Source organism: Herpailurus yagouaroundi, unplaced genomic scaffold, assembly GCF_014898765.1.
Source record: "Herpailurus yagouaroundi ecotype Mexico unplaced genomic scaffold, PumYag 28, whole genome shotgun sequence".
Lineage (NCBI taxonomy): Eukaryota > Metazoa > Chordata > Mammalia > Carnivora > Felidae > Herpailurus > Herpailurus yagouaroundi.
The window spans coordinates 49801679-49814769 of NW_024412376.1; the positions used below are offsets into that span (position 1 = coordinate 49801679).

Genomic DNA, 13091 nt, shown 5'->3' on the forward strand with positions numbered 1-13091 from the left:
TTGATTTGGGAATTGTCTCAGAGAAATTTGAGCATGAGCATGAGCATGAGAAATTTCTCAGAGAAACTTGAGACTACCCATGAGCTAGTCTCTCAAGGCAAAGCAGAGGCAAGAATTGTTTTACGAAAGGAAAAAAAAAAATGATTATGGAAATTATATTGATACAAACTTATTTTTTTTTTTTTATACAGGTAACCTTTCCTGTGGCTAGAGTTTTATGTTCAGCATTTTCAAATGTAAATATTTTTTCCTGACCATGGCATAAATAAGTTTAGAATAGCACAGAGGTGTATTTGGTTTAAAATAAGTGACCTCTCATTTAAAAAGCTGCCTGAAAGGCGCAGTGAAAGGGGGAGTCAGAGTGTGAGAGGTGGCAGTGTTTATTATTTATCAGGCTTCCCCTAGGTCCCCGTTGGTGTACATGAGCTTGACTGTCTCTGCTCTTGCCACATTAATCATTTTCTCTTTTAAATTCAGGAGCATCATGCTAGTGTGTACTGGGTCAAAGACAAGGTAAAACAACGAGAAAGTCAATTATGGTAAATAAGTCTCCAATAGTAAGTTAGAGGTAGTTCCATGATGACTTTGGCACCAGCCCTTAAAAACAGTCTGCTTTCCACTTATATTGCAAATAACTGTATTTATAATCTCTATTAGTAAAAATCTATGCCCGTAAATGTGATAAGGTATACAATTTTTGTTCTACTTAGAATAATTTTAAATGTAAATATGCAGAATCTCTGGAGATATCAAATACTGTGCTCCAATCCAGGACCATATTTCCTGTGACATATGGCAGGCAAGTGGGACATAGGTGTGAGGGCTAGGGAAAGTGTCATAGTTATAGAATGGAAAGAACTGGACCTTCCATTGAGACAGAGCTTGTTTTCCTTCCAGGATGACTCTTTCCTAAAAAATACCTCTCAGCCTTTCTAAGATACTTTTGTAATATAACATGTTGCATATCCAAGTAGAAAAAGAAAGCTTCCTTTAGATAGAATCCTACAAGGAGTGTCCTTTACTTGATTATGCACCAGAATCCTGACTTTAACAGATGGGGAGTTTGTATCAATTTCAACCACAAACTTTGAGATGTCAACAATTCATTTGCTCACAGATCTACAATCCAGGCTGGGCTCAGCTGAGTGGTACTCTTGCAGGGTCTCATGAGATGTCTGTCATCAGTGCAACTGCTGTCAGTGGTGTTTTGATGGGGGACTGATAGTCCTGGATGGTCTCAGAAACATGTCTGGGTCCCAACAGAGATGACTGGGCCTTTTCCCACAGATCTCCTTCTCTCTCTCATCATGGGCCAACCCCAAGAAAGCTAGCTAGGCTTCCTTAACCTGGCAGTCTCAGAGCAGCAAGAGGATAAGAGAGGAAGCTGCAAGGGATTCTTAAAGTTGAGGCTCTAAGTCTACAACATCACTTCTACTGCATTCCATTGGTTCTAACAGCCAGGGGGGAGGGAAAATAGCTCCACCTTGAGAAGAAGAGCAGCAAAATCACTTTTATAAAGGCATATGCTTTTAAAAATGGGAGAAATTGATGCAACCATTTTTTGCAAGCAATGTACTAGAGAGAGAATTTACTCCATCAATATGTCTAAAGATAGCAATATTAGGAATCTATTTGCGGGTTTAAAAGTAAGATCTGCTGAGAATGACTGAATAGTCTGTAAGAAAAACAATGCAATTTACTACACATGCATGCTGGATATATTTTATAGTATAATAGAATATACAAGATATACGGGAGTTTCTCTGATCTGTCTCCTCTTCACTAAGGAACAGAACCAGTATAATCCTATCTAGATCCTCCCTGTGCCCTCCCTTGTTCTCATCCCACCCAGGTAATCTGTTTGTAGGACTTCTGTTTCAAAACCCTATTGCTATAATATGATCTTTACTCATGCAATTGTTTAAAATTCCATCCTTGAGGATTCAAAGTAAGCCCAGAGTACAGGGGTTCTGTACTGTTAAAGTCTAGGCTGAACGTTCTGTGTGTGTGTTCTCTGCCCGGATCAAACTTTTGTATTCTGGCACAGCTTTCTTTCTTCATGCCATAGAAACAAGAGTGGTTTAAAAAGACTGTGATGTGAAGAGTCTCTTCCTGCTTGGAATCTGAACAAAAAGCCTGAATTTGCCCAGAGCTGTGACAATTCCAGTGTGTACCTGATAGAATGTTTTGGGCTGCAAGTAGCAGAGTAGCTACTCAGATTGGCTTAGGCAGTAAACAAATTGATCATCTGTTATAGCCTCAGGTTTGCTTCATTTAAGAGCAATGGTGGGCTCTTAATGGTGGGCTCAGGTTCTGTCTCCTACAGAGTTAATTCTAATCTCTTTTTATCTAGCAGAAGAGAGAGAGAGAGAGAGAGAGAGAGAGAGAGAGAGAACAACTTCTCCTTTAACCACGGACATCTTCCATTCAGTCTGATTAAGCCAATTTAGGCCACATGTCCATTCCTAAAGCATTGGCACCTCCATGGAATGCCCTAACTTGATTGGCTGATGCTGACCATGAATTACCCTGGAATCAGGGATGTCACCTTGCCTGACATCATAAATGGGAAGGGATAACTGAATAAAATTTAAGTTGCGATAGGAAAGTAGAATGGGGAAAAGATGCAGAGAAGGCAACCAAAAAATGCCTTTTATGGTGGGTAATTCTAGTAAACATCGTCTGAAAAATAGTAGCTCTGGATAATGCAGTAACTGTGGAAACAAACTAAAATGTGTAGAAATATAATTAAAGGGAAAATTCGAAAGTTTTAAAAATTTCATTTAAAATTACAAAGTTTCTAAAGTTTTATTAAAAAATTAAAAGCTAATATGACTGAGTTTTACTTATTGGCTTTGAACAAATATTTCCTCCTTTCTGCTCAGTACTTCATATTCAAACACAAATGCACATAGGTGATGTGGTGTGTGCTTGGATCCCCTAGAGGTAAGACATGATTCATCAACATGTCAGAGGAAAGCCCTGATTTGTCCTCAAGTGTTTTCTTTTCCAGACAATGCTATTGTTGGTGTCTACCAAAGGCCACCAGATGAAAGTGATTGGGGATGGAGCCATGTAGTGAAAGGGAGGACCTGGATGTGAGTTATTCTTTCTTACCTTTGTCTCCTCTTCTTTAATCTCCAGTTGGCACTTGAGGGTAAGTTCCCAGAGAGCAATGTCTTGTTTGGTTCCCTGCTGCATCATTAGCACCTAGAACAGCACCTGATACAAAATAGATCCTCAGTAAACTGATACTGAATTAATTGCTACAAATGAGAAAGAATGAAATCATGCCATTTGCAGCAACGTGGATGGAACTGGAAGGTATTATGCTGAGTGAAATAAGTCAGAAGACAGACATCATGTTTTCGCTCATATGTGGATCTTGAGAAACTTATCAGAAGGCCGTGGGGGAAGGGAAGGGGAAAAATAGTTATAAACAGAGAGCGGGGGAGGCAAACCACAAGAGATTCTTAAATACAGAGAACAAACTGAGGGTGGATGGGGGTGGGGGAGAGGGGAAAGTGGGTGATGGGCAGGGAGGAGGGCACTTGTTGGGATGAGCGCTGGGTATTGTATGGAAGCCAATGTGACAATAAATTATATTCACCAGAAAAGAATTAATTGCTACAAACTCTCCCAGAAGTAGCACTAAAGTGGGGGCAGCTATAGGAAAAAAGAGTCTTTTAACATCTGTGAGCAGGAAGGGGAGAGAAAGCGAAGGGAAACACCACCTGCTCAGTTGGTTATTTGCAAGGTCAGGACTGCTTGAACAGCTCCCCTCAAATTGTTGGATTCTTTTTTTTTTATTAAGCAGAAATAAAATTAAGCGGTTATATCTTCAAAGCATAAAACACCTTAAAGTTCAGTGGTGGGATTTTAAGGAGAAATTTAATCAAGGTTCATGGATTTTGTCATGTTGCATGTAGCTTTTGGCTTTCCTGAGGAAAACGTATTAGACACGGCATGAGTGGAACGCACCTCTGTGTGTTTTGTTTGTAGATGTTGATGCGAATGGCTGCTCTTTGATGCTAGCACCATGGAATTTAGATATAAACATTTGATAAAAGCTAAATTCCCAGTGTCCTCACAACCCTTTGATGCCTCACCAGTAAGTGGATGAGATCCTTTGGTTCCAGGCAGGGATGGTAAGTAGGGCGACTACTCCACTTTGCCTGAAGAATTCTATTAGATTAGATTTTAGGGCCATCTCTTTTGGAAGTCCATTGGTTATTGTGGCTCATTTTAAATTCAATAACCCATCTCCCAGGCTGCCAAAAAGGAGGTAGGGTCTCTTGGGATTGTTAACAGTGACCACGCAGAACCCCGGTGTGTGTGTCTTCAGGGAGAGCACAAACATTATCTGTGAGAATGATAACAGCTCTTCTTTGGTGAGGAAGAACAATTAGGGCTGCGTCTGCACTGGGCTCTCCACATGTATTTCCGAGCAGTCCTTACAAAAGTGCTATGAGGTAGGTGTTTATATGACTTCTGTCCTTGTCTTCCTGTAGTCTATTACTAACACAGCAGCCAGAGTGATCCTATTCAAATATGGGTCAGCTCATGTCACTCCTCTGCTCAGAACCTTCCAGCAGCTTCCTGTCTCTCACAATCAAAGCCAAAGCCCTTGCTATAACTTTCAAGTCCTGTGATTTTTTGCCTCCCCTTTACCTCTCTGACTTCATCCTCACTCCCTCCATGTATGTTGCTCCATAAACGACCCTGGCCCTGTGCTTTTTTCTTGAAAATCCTGCCTCAGGGTTTTCATACTTTTTGTCCCTCCTGCTTGGAATTGTCACTTCCAAGATGGTCATGTGGGTAGCAGCCCACTTTCTTCAGGTTTTTGCTTGAAAGTCACCTTCTCACCGAGGACTTCCCTAGCAATCCTGACTAAAATTTCACCAAACGTCTCTATCATCCAACATTTCCTAGCTTCCCTTCCAACTTTAACTTTTTATTTTTTTGGCATCTCTTTTGCTTACTTGCTTTGTTGATTGAAATGTAAGCCCCACAAAGGCAAGGATTTTTCTCTGTTTTCTAACCAGGCACCCTACAATCTCATACCCAGCAACTAGGCAACTAGAACAGTACCTGGACCACAGGAAATACACAGTAAGTATTTACTGAAAGCTGAATAATTTTAGTCTTTCTTTAAAAAAATTTTTTTTTACATTTATTGATTTTTGAGAGACAGAGCATGTGTGGGGGAGGGGCAGAGAGAGAGGGAGACACAGAATCCGAAGCAGGCTCCAGGCTCTGAGCCATCAGCACAGAGCCTGACGTGGGACTTGAACTCAGGAACCGTGAGATCATGACCTGAGCTGAAGTTGGACGCTAAACTGACTGAGCCACTCAGGTGCCCCTGAATAATTTTAGTCATCACATATTTATTCAGCATTTACTAAAAGCCAGGCATTATGCCTGACACTTGTAAAGCCAGAATGAACCAGAAAGACAAGATCTCTAACCTTATAGAATTTAAAATCAAGGGGCACCTGGGTGTCTCAGTTGGCTAAGTGTCCGACTTCGGCCCAGGTCATGATCTCCTGGTTTGTGAGTCTGAGCCCTGTGTCTGCACTGACAGCTGAGAGCCTGGAGCCTGCTTCAGATTCTGTGTCTCCCTCTCTCTCTCTGCCTCTCCCCCACTTGTGCTCTGTCTCAGTCTCTCAAAAATAAATAAACGTTAAAAAATTAAAAAAAAAAAACATAAAATCAAGAGAGAAAAGAAACAATTAAGCAAGTGCTCGTTTTATACATGTGGATTCTAAGTTTCGCAGAAATTAGTGAAATTCTCCAATGTCCATTTTCCTTAACTGGCACAGCTGGGGGAAACTCCCAGGAATTAAAAATTACAATGTCAGCTGTCTTTCCTTTATGCTGTGCTGGGATTGACATACTTTTTTTTTTTCTTTTTTTTACACACATTACTAATTGCACACATTTTGTGTACTCACAGTGCCCTTCACTGAGCAGGCACTTTGTTGCTGTTTGCATCTATTGGGATTGTTGTCAAAGGTATTAAGGATTATCATTAGATGAAGCTCATCAATCATTATTATTGTGGATAAGCTTCATTTGATCTGCCCTTCAAGAACATCAAAATAAGAATAACAACTATTTCATCTCACTTGTTCTAAATAAAGAAAAAAAAAATCCTATAGCCTCTAGTAGGCATAGGACATTGTGAAAACATTGCCAAGTGGTTCACACTAGGAATTCTTTTTGAAAAGGTGATATTGGCTATTAAATTTCAGTTTTGTGTAGTAATTATAAATTTTTAAGGTTGATATATTTGATCAGAATAAATACTTAAAATGGAGACTTATCTAGAAGTCAATTTTCACTGTTAACCCACATTTTGTTAGGTTAGGGATTTTCACTGAGAAAGCGAACTTTTCAAAAACATAACTTTATGTATGTTTTTTGAGAAAAGAAATTAAACCTTTTAAACAACAACAAGACATTGCTTGATGCTCTATCTCAGGAGACAATTATATGTGTCAGTCTGCAAATATGGAGGAAATCTCTACACTTGGAAATATAGCACATCTCACAGGAAAGGCTTATCACCTCCACTGCCATTTGATGATATAGTCTCAAGGCCAAGGCTTTGCTGTCTTTAATAACAAGTAACAAAAGCTGCTGTCGAAATGAGTTCTACCAGATTCATGCTGTACTTTATAGAATGCAAAACAGCTTGACTTTAGTAAGATCCTTGTCCTTCTCATACCTTGAAAATTTTTGGTGAAAATGAATGTGAATGGAACATGGTTATCTCTCTCATTTCTTTAATCCTTTCAACTTCACCCTTGGTGAGGAGGGATATTTTAGTGTATAAATGCCATGAGCATTAACAGGAGATGACCTTGTTTTTATTTTTTGTCAGTGTTAAGCTCCAAAGAAGAAAGAGTCACTGTACTCCTCTGGCAGGAACTAGAAGAGACCAAAGGACTAGCGGCTGGATAAAGCCTGGACCCTGGAGGAGAGAACGAGAGTGGGAGCGAGGGAACCAAGGGAAAGGGACTTCCAGCTGACCCTCCAGATGTCCCGAGCCATACATGCGGTATCTTACATCAAAGACATTACATATGTGGTATTAGGTATTACACTGTCCTTGGGTTCCTAGTAAAGACATAGTTATCACATGACATGAAAGTTATGTGCATTTCTCAAACACCTGAAAGGCAAATGCTTTGGTATAACCAGGATACCATTGCATCTAAAATGAAGGCATGAAGAAAGGATTATTTCATCTGATTTTCCCCAAATCATGGTAGTTCCATGGAAAGTAATGGGAGAATTGTAGAGGTTTATAGATGGGCTAAAATGTCCACCCCAATCTTCTTCAGTGTCGCCAGTGCCGGTGTAAAAAAAACAAATGCCTAACTCGATGTTGTGATAGGTGTGCACAGAGTGAAGTGCCCAGCCCTTGCTTTCATAGCTCTATCCAGAGATGGGACAGTCAGGGTCACCTCTTTTCTAGCTGAAGGAAAGCATAACAGCATATTTTAGTCCTTGAAAACTAGTCAGATGGTTGGTATGTTGCTTTTGGAATGAAAGTCTTCAAAGTCTTCTGAATAAGAGAACATAATCTCTCATTATACAATCTTACAAGTTCCAAGAAAACATAACACCAAATTTTAAAAGTTATATTTTTAAAAGAGATAAGACATTCCAAGTTGGGTTCTAAATCATTTCAAGTGGCCAACTTTGGCTACAGAGAATGGAAAATTGGACTTTTTGAAAATGTTTGAAAATATGAATAAATGGGCTCCGAGAGGAGGATTGGTTTTGTCACACTTATTTCAGTTTCCCTGAAGTTAGGTCTTTTCTGCTCATTTCCAGTTTTGTTAGATATTCTGGTTCAGTGAGACTATGGCGCATCTGAATTCTGTATAGGTAAGTTCTTTCTATACCACTTGAGGTTAATTAGGTTAGTGTACGTATTTTTCTATTAATTTATTGGAAATAAATTTTAACCCAGCATATAACAATAAGATACCTAAGTGGCATTTCCAGAATTCTCAGCAGAACTGAGATTATAACTACTTGGAGAAATCAGTCATGCTAAAAAGTATTCAAAGCACCTGTTTTCTGGAGTAGTCTATGTCCAACATTTTCATCATTGTGTACTCATCTAAGTATTTTCAGTAATTTATAAATCTGAAGTCTGTAGTCATCCTGCCCCTAAAACAGTTGCTGATGTTCACAAAACAACCCACTGCTACCTGTACAGTAGAATCATGAGGTGGAGTTTAAACTCCCTCTTATTGGTCTGGATGGATGTTGATACTTCCATTACTTTACATATAGATTACTCCGTAACTGAACAGGATGGAGAAAGGGGAGCCATTCTACATATTGGAAGCTTCATTTGACAGTCATAATGGAGATGCTGATGGTGACAATGCTCTCAACATTCTTCCTCATAATACCCAGATGGAGGCAAACTTAAGAAACTCTCCAACTCTCTGATGAATGAGGTCTTTAAACAAATGAAAAATAAGAAAGCATCTGGAAATGATATCATCCCTGCCAAATTTTCATGCTGGAGACAAAGTTAACTCATGTAATGTCTCTGTATTCTCCTCTTGAGATACAAGAACAAAAGAAAAAAATGGGATATGGCTCCAGGGAGGTGGAGATCCTGAGTTTTATGTGATGATATACATCCAATGGCAGGATGTATAGCTGAAGCAGCTGCAGAGCATATGTTTTAGATAAAAGAGAGTTTTCATAAACCAACATCCATGAGAAAACTCTCATTTCTGGTTTGGAAAGAGAATAAGTTCATTTCTTAAAAGGGGGTATTTTGACATGGAGATTTCACTTCACTCTCTGCAAGGAACTTCTGTTTCATCTAGTCTCTAAAGCTTTTCTTAGAAAGTACCGTATAAATGTACTTCACTCTGCTTTTAGACGTTTTAGTTGTGGAAAGAAGCTCATCAATGGCTTAGTGACTGGAAATGAATCTGAAGTCTCCTGCTTTAGAACATATCCTTATTTAATTTCTGAGTGATGAATAGCATTTTTGAACTGTAGAAACTACTTTGTATACTTTCTATTTGTTAGCAGATTTGAGAAGAGCCTGACTTACTGGGAGCACACAGAATTTAAAATCAGAAAACCTAAGCAGAATGATATTTTTACCATTTTCTGATAAGTTATTGAGGCCTCTGTTTTATGATCTCCAAATAGATGTATTAATAACACTGACAAGGGCTTTGTTACAGTAATACACTATCACAGTGCCAATCAGTCCCACTCCTTCCTCCCAGTAGCTACTTTAAAAACATGTTCTGTTCCCTTTTTGATAGTACTCTGAAATTGTAAAGCGTGTTTTCTTTTGGCAAAGCGCTTTATAATTATGGTTGTCTTAATATATGTCTGATAGGTAAGTGTATTAGTCAGCTAAAACCTCTAGGGAACTCTTTTCCTCTGAATCAGGTTGGGATTTATATGTGAAACTTGAAATCTTGGCAGTATATGGATCTACTGATCATTGTTTTGATACAACTTTCCTTGATGCTTTATCTTTTAATTTGTAGACCAAGGAGAGTAGAGAATGTATGAATATCTGAATTCTGGTAAATATTCAGCTTTAGCAATCGCTGTTAGTTTTTGAGAGTCTCATCCCCATTTGCTCAGGGGTAAACTTAATCTCGTGCAAAGGTGACTACCATCTAAGTCTCTGAAATATATCCTTCAGTGATTTCTTGTATTCCTGGAATCATAGACACAGAATGACAGAGTGGAAGAAAATTTAAAGAGAGCCACACCAATACCAATGATTTGTTAATGACATGGTGGGTTCAGAGGCATGAAGGGTCTGTGCAAAACGTCACAAGTGGCACGGCCCCATGAATTCTTGGAGTGAATGTCTACGGCATATGTGTTGCTGTGACAGCAATAGGAATGAGTCAGTAGATGTCAAGTTATTCGATATTATGTTTATATTAAGGATTTTCTTTCCTTTCAAGTTCCAGGTTTGGCCTTGAGGACTCTTAATTTCTGAGGAGAAGGACCAGGCAGCTGCTGGAATTCTAGTTGGTATGACTGTCACATCCACGCTCCTCCACATTCCTACGCCAAGAAGTGGAAAAAATATATACAAAGAAGGAGAGGCAGCCTGAGAGAAGAAAATTAAGTACTTGACTAGTTTTTCCTTCTCAATCTCTGAGCCAATAATTATTGATTGAATCATTCATGTCTTAAATCATTCATGACTGTAATGCTGTGGCAGCCTACATAAGCAAACCAAAATCTAAGCCTACAAATGCTTCAAGGTTACAAAATCAAAACGCTAGAAACGACCAATCACAAATAGCCAACTAGGCTTTAAACTATAGCCAATCAATAATTTCTTTGGTTTGCTTCTGACTTTTCTCTATAAAAACCTTTCCTCCCCCCACCACCTCCTGTTAGGTGGAGAATTCCTACCCCCTTCCAGTTTGGCACTGCTGATTGAAATAGATTTTTGTTCAAATAAAGTCTTAAAATTACAACAACGAGAAGAATGATGTGAAGATGTGTCTCAGAAATAGACAGAAGATAATGGAAACACTGGTTTTGAGTCAGAAGGCCTGAGTTTGAGGTCCAGTTCTAGAGCATGTATAATCCCAGGTGGCCCCTTAAGTACCCTTAGACTCTGACCTGCAGTTTCTCCCAATTTTTACTGGAGATTTTTATTTTTACTTTTATTTCTGATGTTCTCTGCCTCTGCATCCCTGTCTCTGACTCCCTCCCTTTGATCATTCTAGAATAGAGGCTATAATTTTGGGACTTGTTGATTCTTTTCTATTTTATTTTCAGATTTCAAAAGTATTTATTGATCCTACCCTTATTTTTATCTCCTTACTTCTACTCTTTTGGTGTTATTTTTCTAATTTTTTAAGTTAGATATTTAGATAATTAATATTTTCAACTTTTGTTTTTAGGTACCAAGTTAGATACCTAAGTTATTAATTTTCAGCCTTCTATTTTTCTAACATATGTACATTAGACTTTAAATTTTCCTCTAGGTATTATTTTCATTGACTCCACAAGTTTAGACATGCTGTGTTTTCATTTTCATTCTTCATATTTTTTACAAAATTTTCAACAGCTAATATATATATATGCATAATTTATAAATTAAAACTATGGAATATGATGCAGACTGAGGATCTGGTGCCTACCTTCCCTACTCACTCCATTCCCCAGCTTTTTGTGAGTTATGACTTCTATTAGTTATTCATGCATTCTTTAAAATTTTTTTAAATATTTATTTATTTTTGAGAGAGAGAAAGACATAGTACAAGCAGGGGAGGGGCAGAGAGAGAGGGAGACACAGAATCTGAAGCAGGCTCCAGGCTCTGAACTGTCAGCACGGAGCCTGACGCGGGGCTCGGAACTCACAAACCGCCAGATCATGACCTGAGCCGAAGTCGGATGCTTAACCGACTGAGCCACCCAGGCGCCCCTAAAATCTTACTTTTCTTAGAGCAGTCTTAGGCTTGCAACAAAACTGAGAGTAAGGTACATAGATTTCCCATAATTTCCCTCCCCACACTCTTGCACAGCCTTACCAACATCATATTACCGTATTACCAACATCACTTATCAAAATGGTACATTCTTTCACAAGGATGAACCTACATCAATCCATCATAATCACCCAAAGTCTGTACTGTACCTTAGGGTTCACTTTTGCTTTCGTACATTCTATGAGTTTGGACAAATGTAATGTGGCACCCCTTATCGTAACACAACATTTTTCTCTGCCTTAAAAAGCCACAGTCCTCCACTTATTTATCTCCCACTCTCCACCCCCGGTAACCACTGACATTTTTGTTGTCTCCATAGTTTTTTTGCTTTTTCCAGAATGTCATATAGTTGGAATAAAATAGTATGTACCCTTTTCAGATTGGCTTCTTTCACTTAGTAATATGCATGTAAGATCCCCCCCATGTCTTTTTTTTTAATGTTTATTTATTTTTGACAGAGAGAAAGAGACAGAGTGTGAGCGGGGGAGGGGCAGAGAGAGAGGGAGACACAGAATCCGAAGCAGGCTCCAGGCTCCAAGCTGTCAGCAGAGCCCAATGTGGGGCTCCAATCCACAAACTGTGATGTCATGACCTGAGCCTAAGTCGGACACTTAACTGATTGAGCCACCCAGGCACCCCGCTCCATGTCTTTTTGTGCCTTGATAGCTTATTTCTTTTTAGCACTGAATGATATTCCATTGTCTGGAAGTACCACAGTTTATCCATTCACCTACTGAAACACATCTTGGGAAATTAGGAATAAACCTGCTATAAACATCCATGTGCAGGTTTTTGTGTGAACATAAGTTTTCAGCTCCTTTGGGCAAATACCAAGGAGCACAACTGCTGGATTAAATAGTAGAACTAAGTTAGTTTTTATAAGAAACTGCCAGGCTATCTCCTAAAGTGGCTGCATTTTGCATACCCAACATCAATGGATGAGAGTTTTTGTTGCTCCACATTCTTGCCAACACTTGGTGTTGTCAGTGTTGCAAATTTTGGCCGTTCTCATAGGAGTGTAGTGGTATCTCATTTAATTTGCATTTTCCTGATGACAAATGCTGTGGAGCCTCCTTTCATATGCTTATTTCTCACCTGCACATATTTGGTGAGGTGTATCTCTCAAGGTGTTTGGCCCAATTTTTAATTGAAGTTTTTGTTTCCTTATTGTTGAGTTTGAAGAGGTTTTTAAAATATATTTTAGATAGCACTGTTTTATCAGAGGTATATTTTGCAAGTATTTTCTCCCAGTCTGTAGTTTGTCTTCTAATTCTTTTCTATTGCCTTTCATAGAGTGGAAATTTGTAATTTTAAGGAAGTCCAGTTTATCAATTCTCTCTTTCATGTCTTTAGTGCTATATCTAAATAGTCATCCCCATACCCAAGGTCATCTAGATGTCTTCCTATGTTATCTTCTAGGAATCTTATAGTTCTGCATTTTACATGTAGGTCTATAATCAATTTTGATTTAATTTTTATAAAGGGTGTAAAGTCTGTGTCTAATTCCTCTCTCTCTCTCTCTCTCTCTCTCTCTCTTTCTTTCTTTCTTTTTTTTCTTTGTACATA

The 13091-nt window shown here is 38.8% G+C and overlaps 1 long non-coding RNA gene across 2 annotated transcripts in view; it reads left to right on the top strand.

Annotated features, from left to right (window-relative positions):
- LOC121029638 (uncharacterized) overlaps positions 1-13091 on the top strand; it is a 55205-nt gene that overhangs the window by 39459 nt on the left and 2655 nt on the right. The window contains exons 2-5 of one of the 2 annotated variants that reach the window (XR_005789819.1): positions 3014-3157; positions 4003-5112; positions 7846-7899; positions 9981-10050. This is a non-coding gene — a long non-coding RNA (uncharacterized LOC121029638). Of the gene's footprint in view, positions 1-3013; positions 3158-4002; positions 5113-7845; positions 7900-9980; positions 10786-13091 lie in introns of those variants that run through there. The other variant, XR_005789818.1, reaches the window with a different exon arrangement.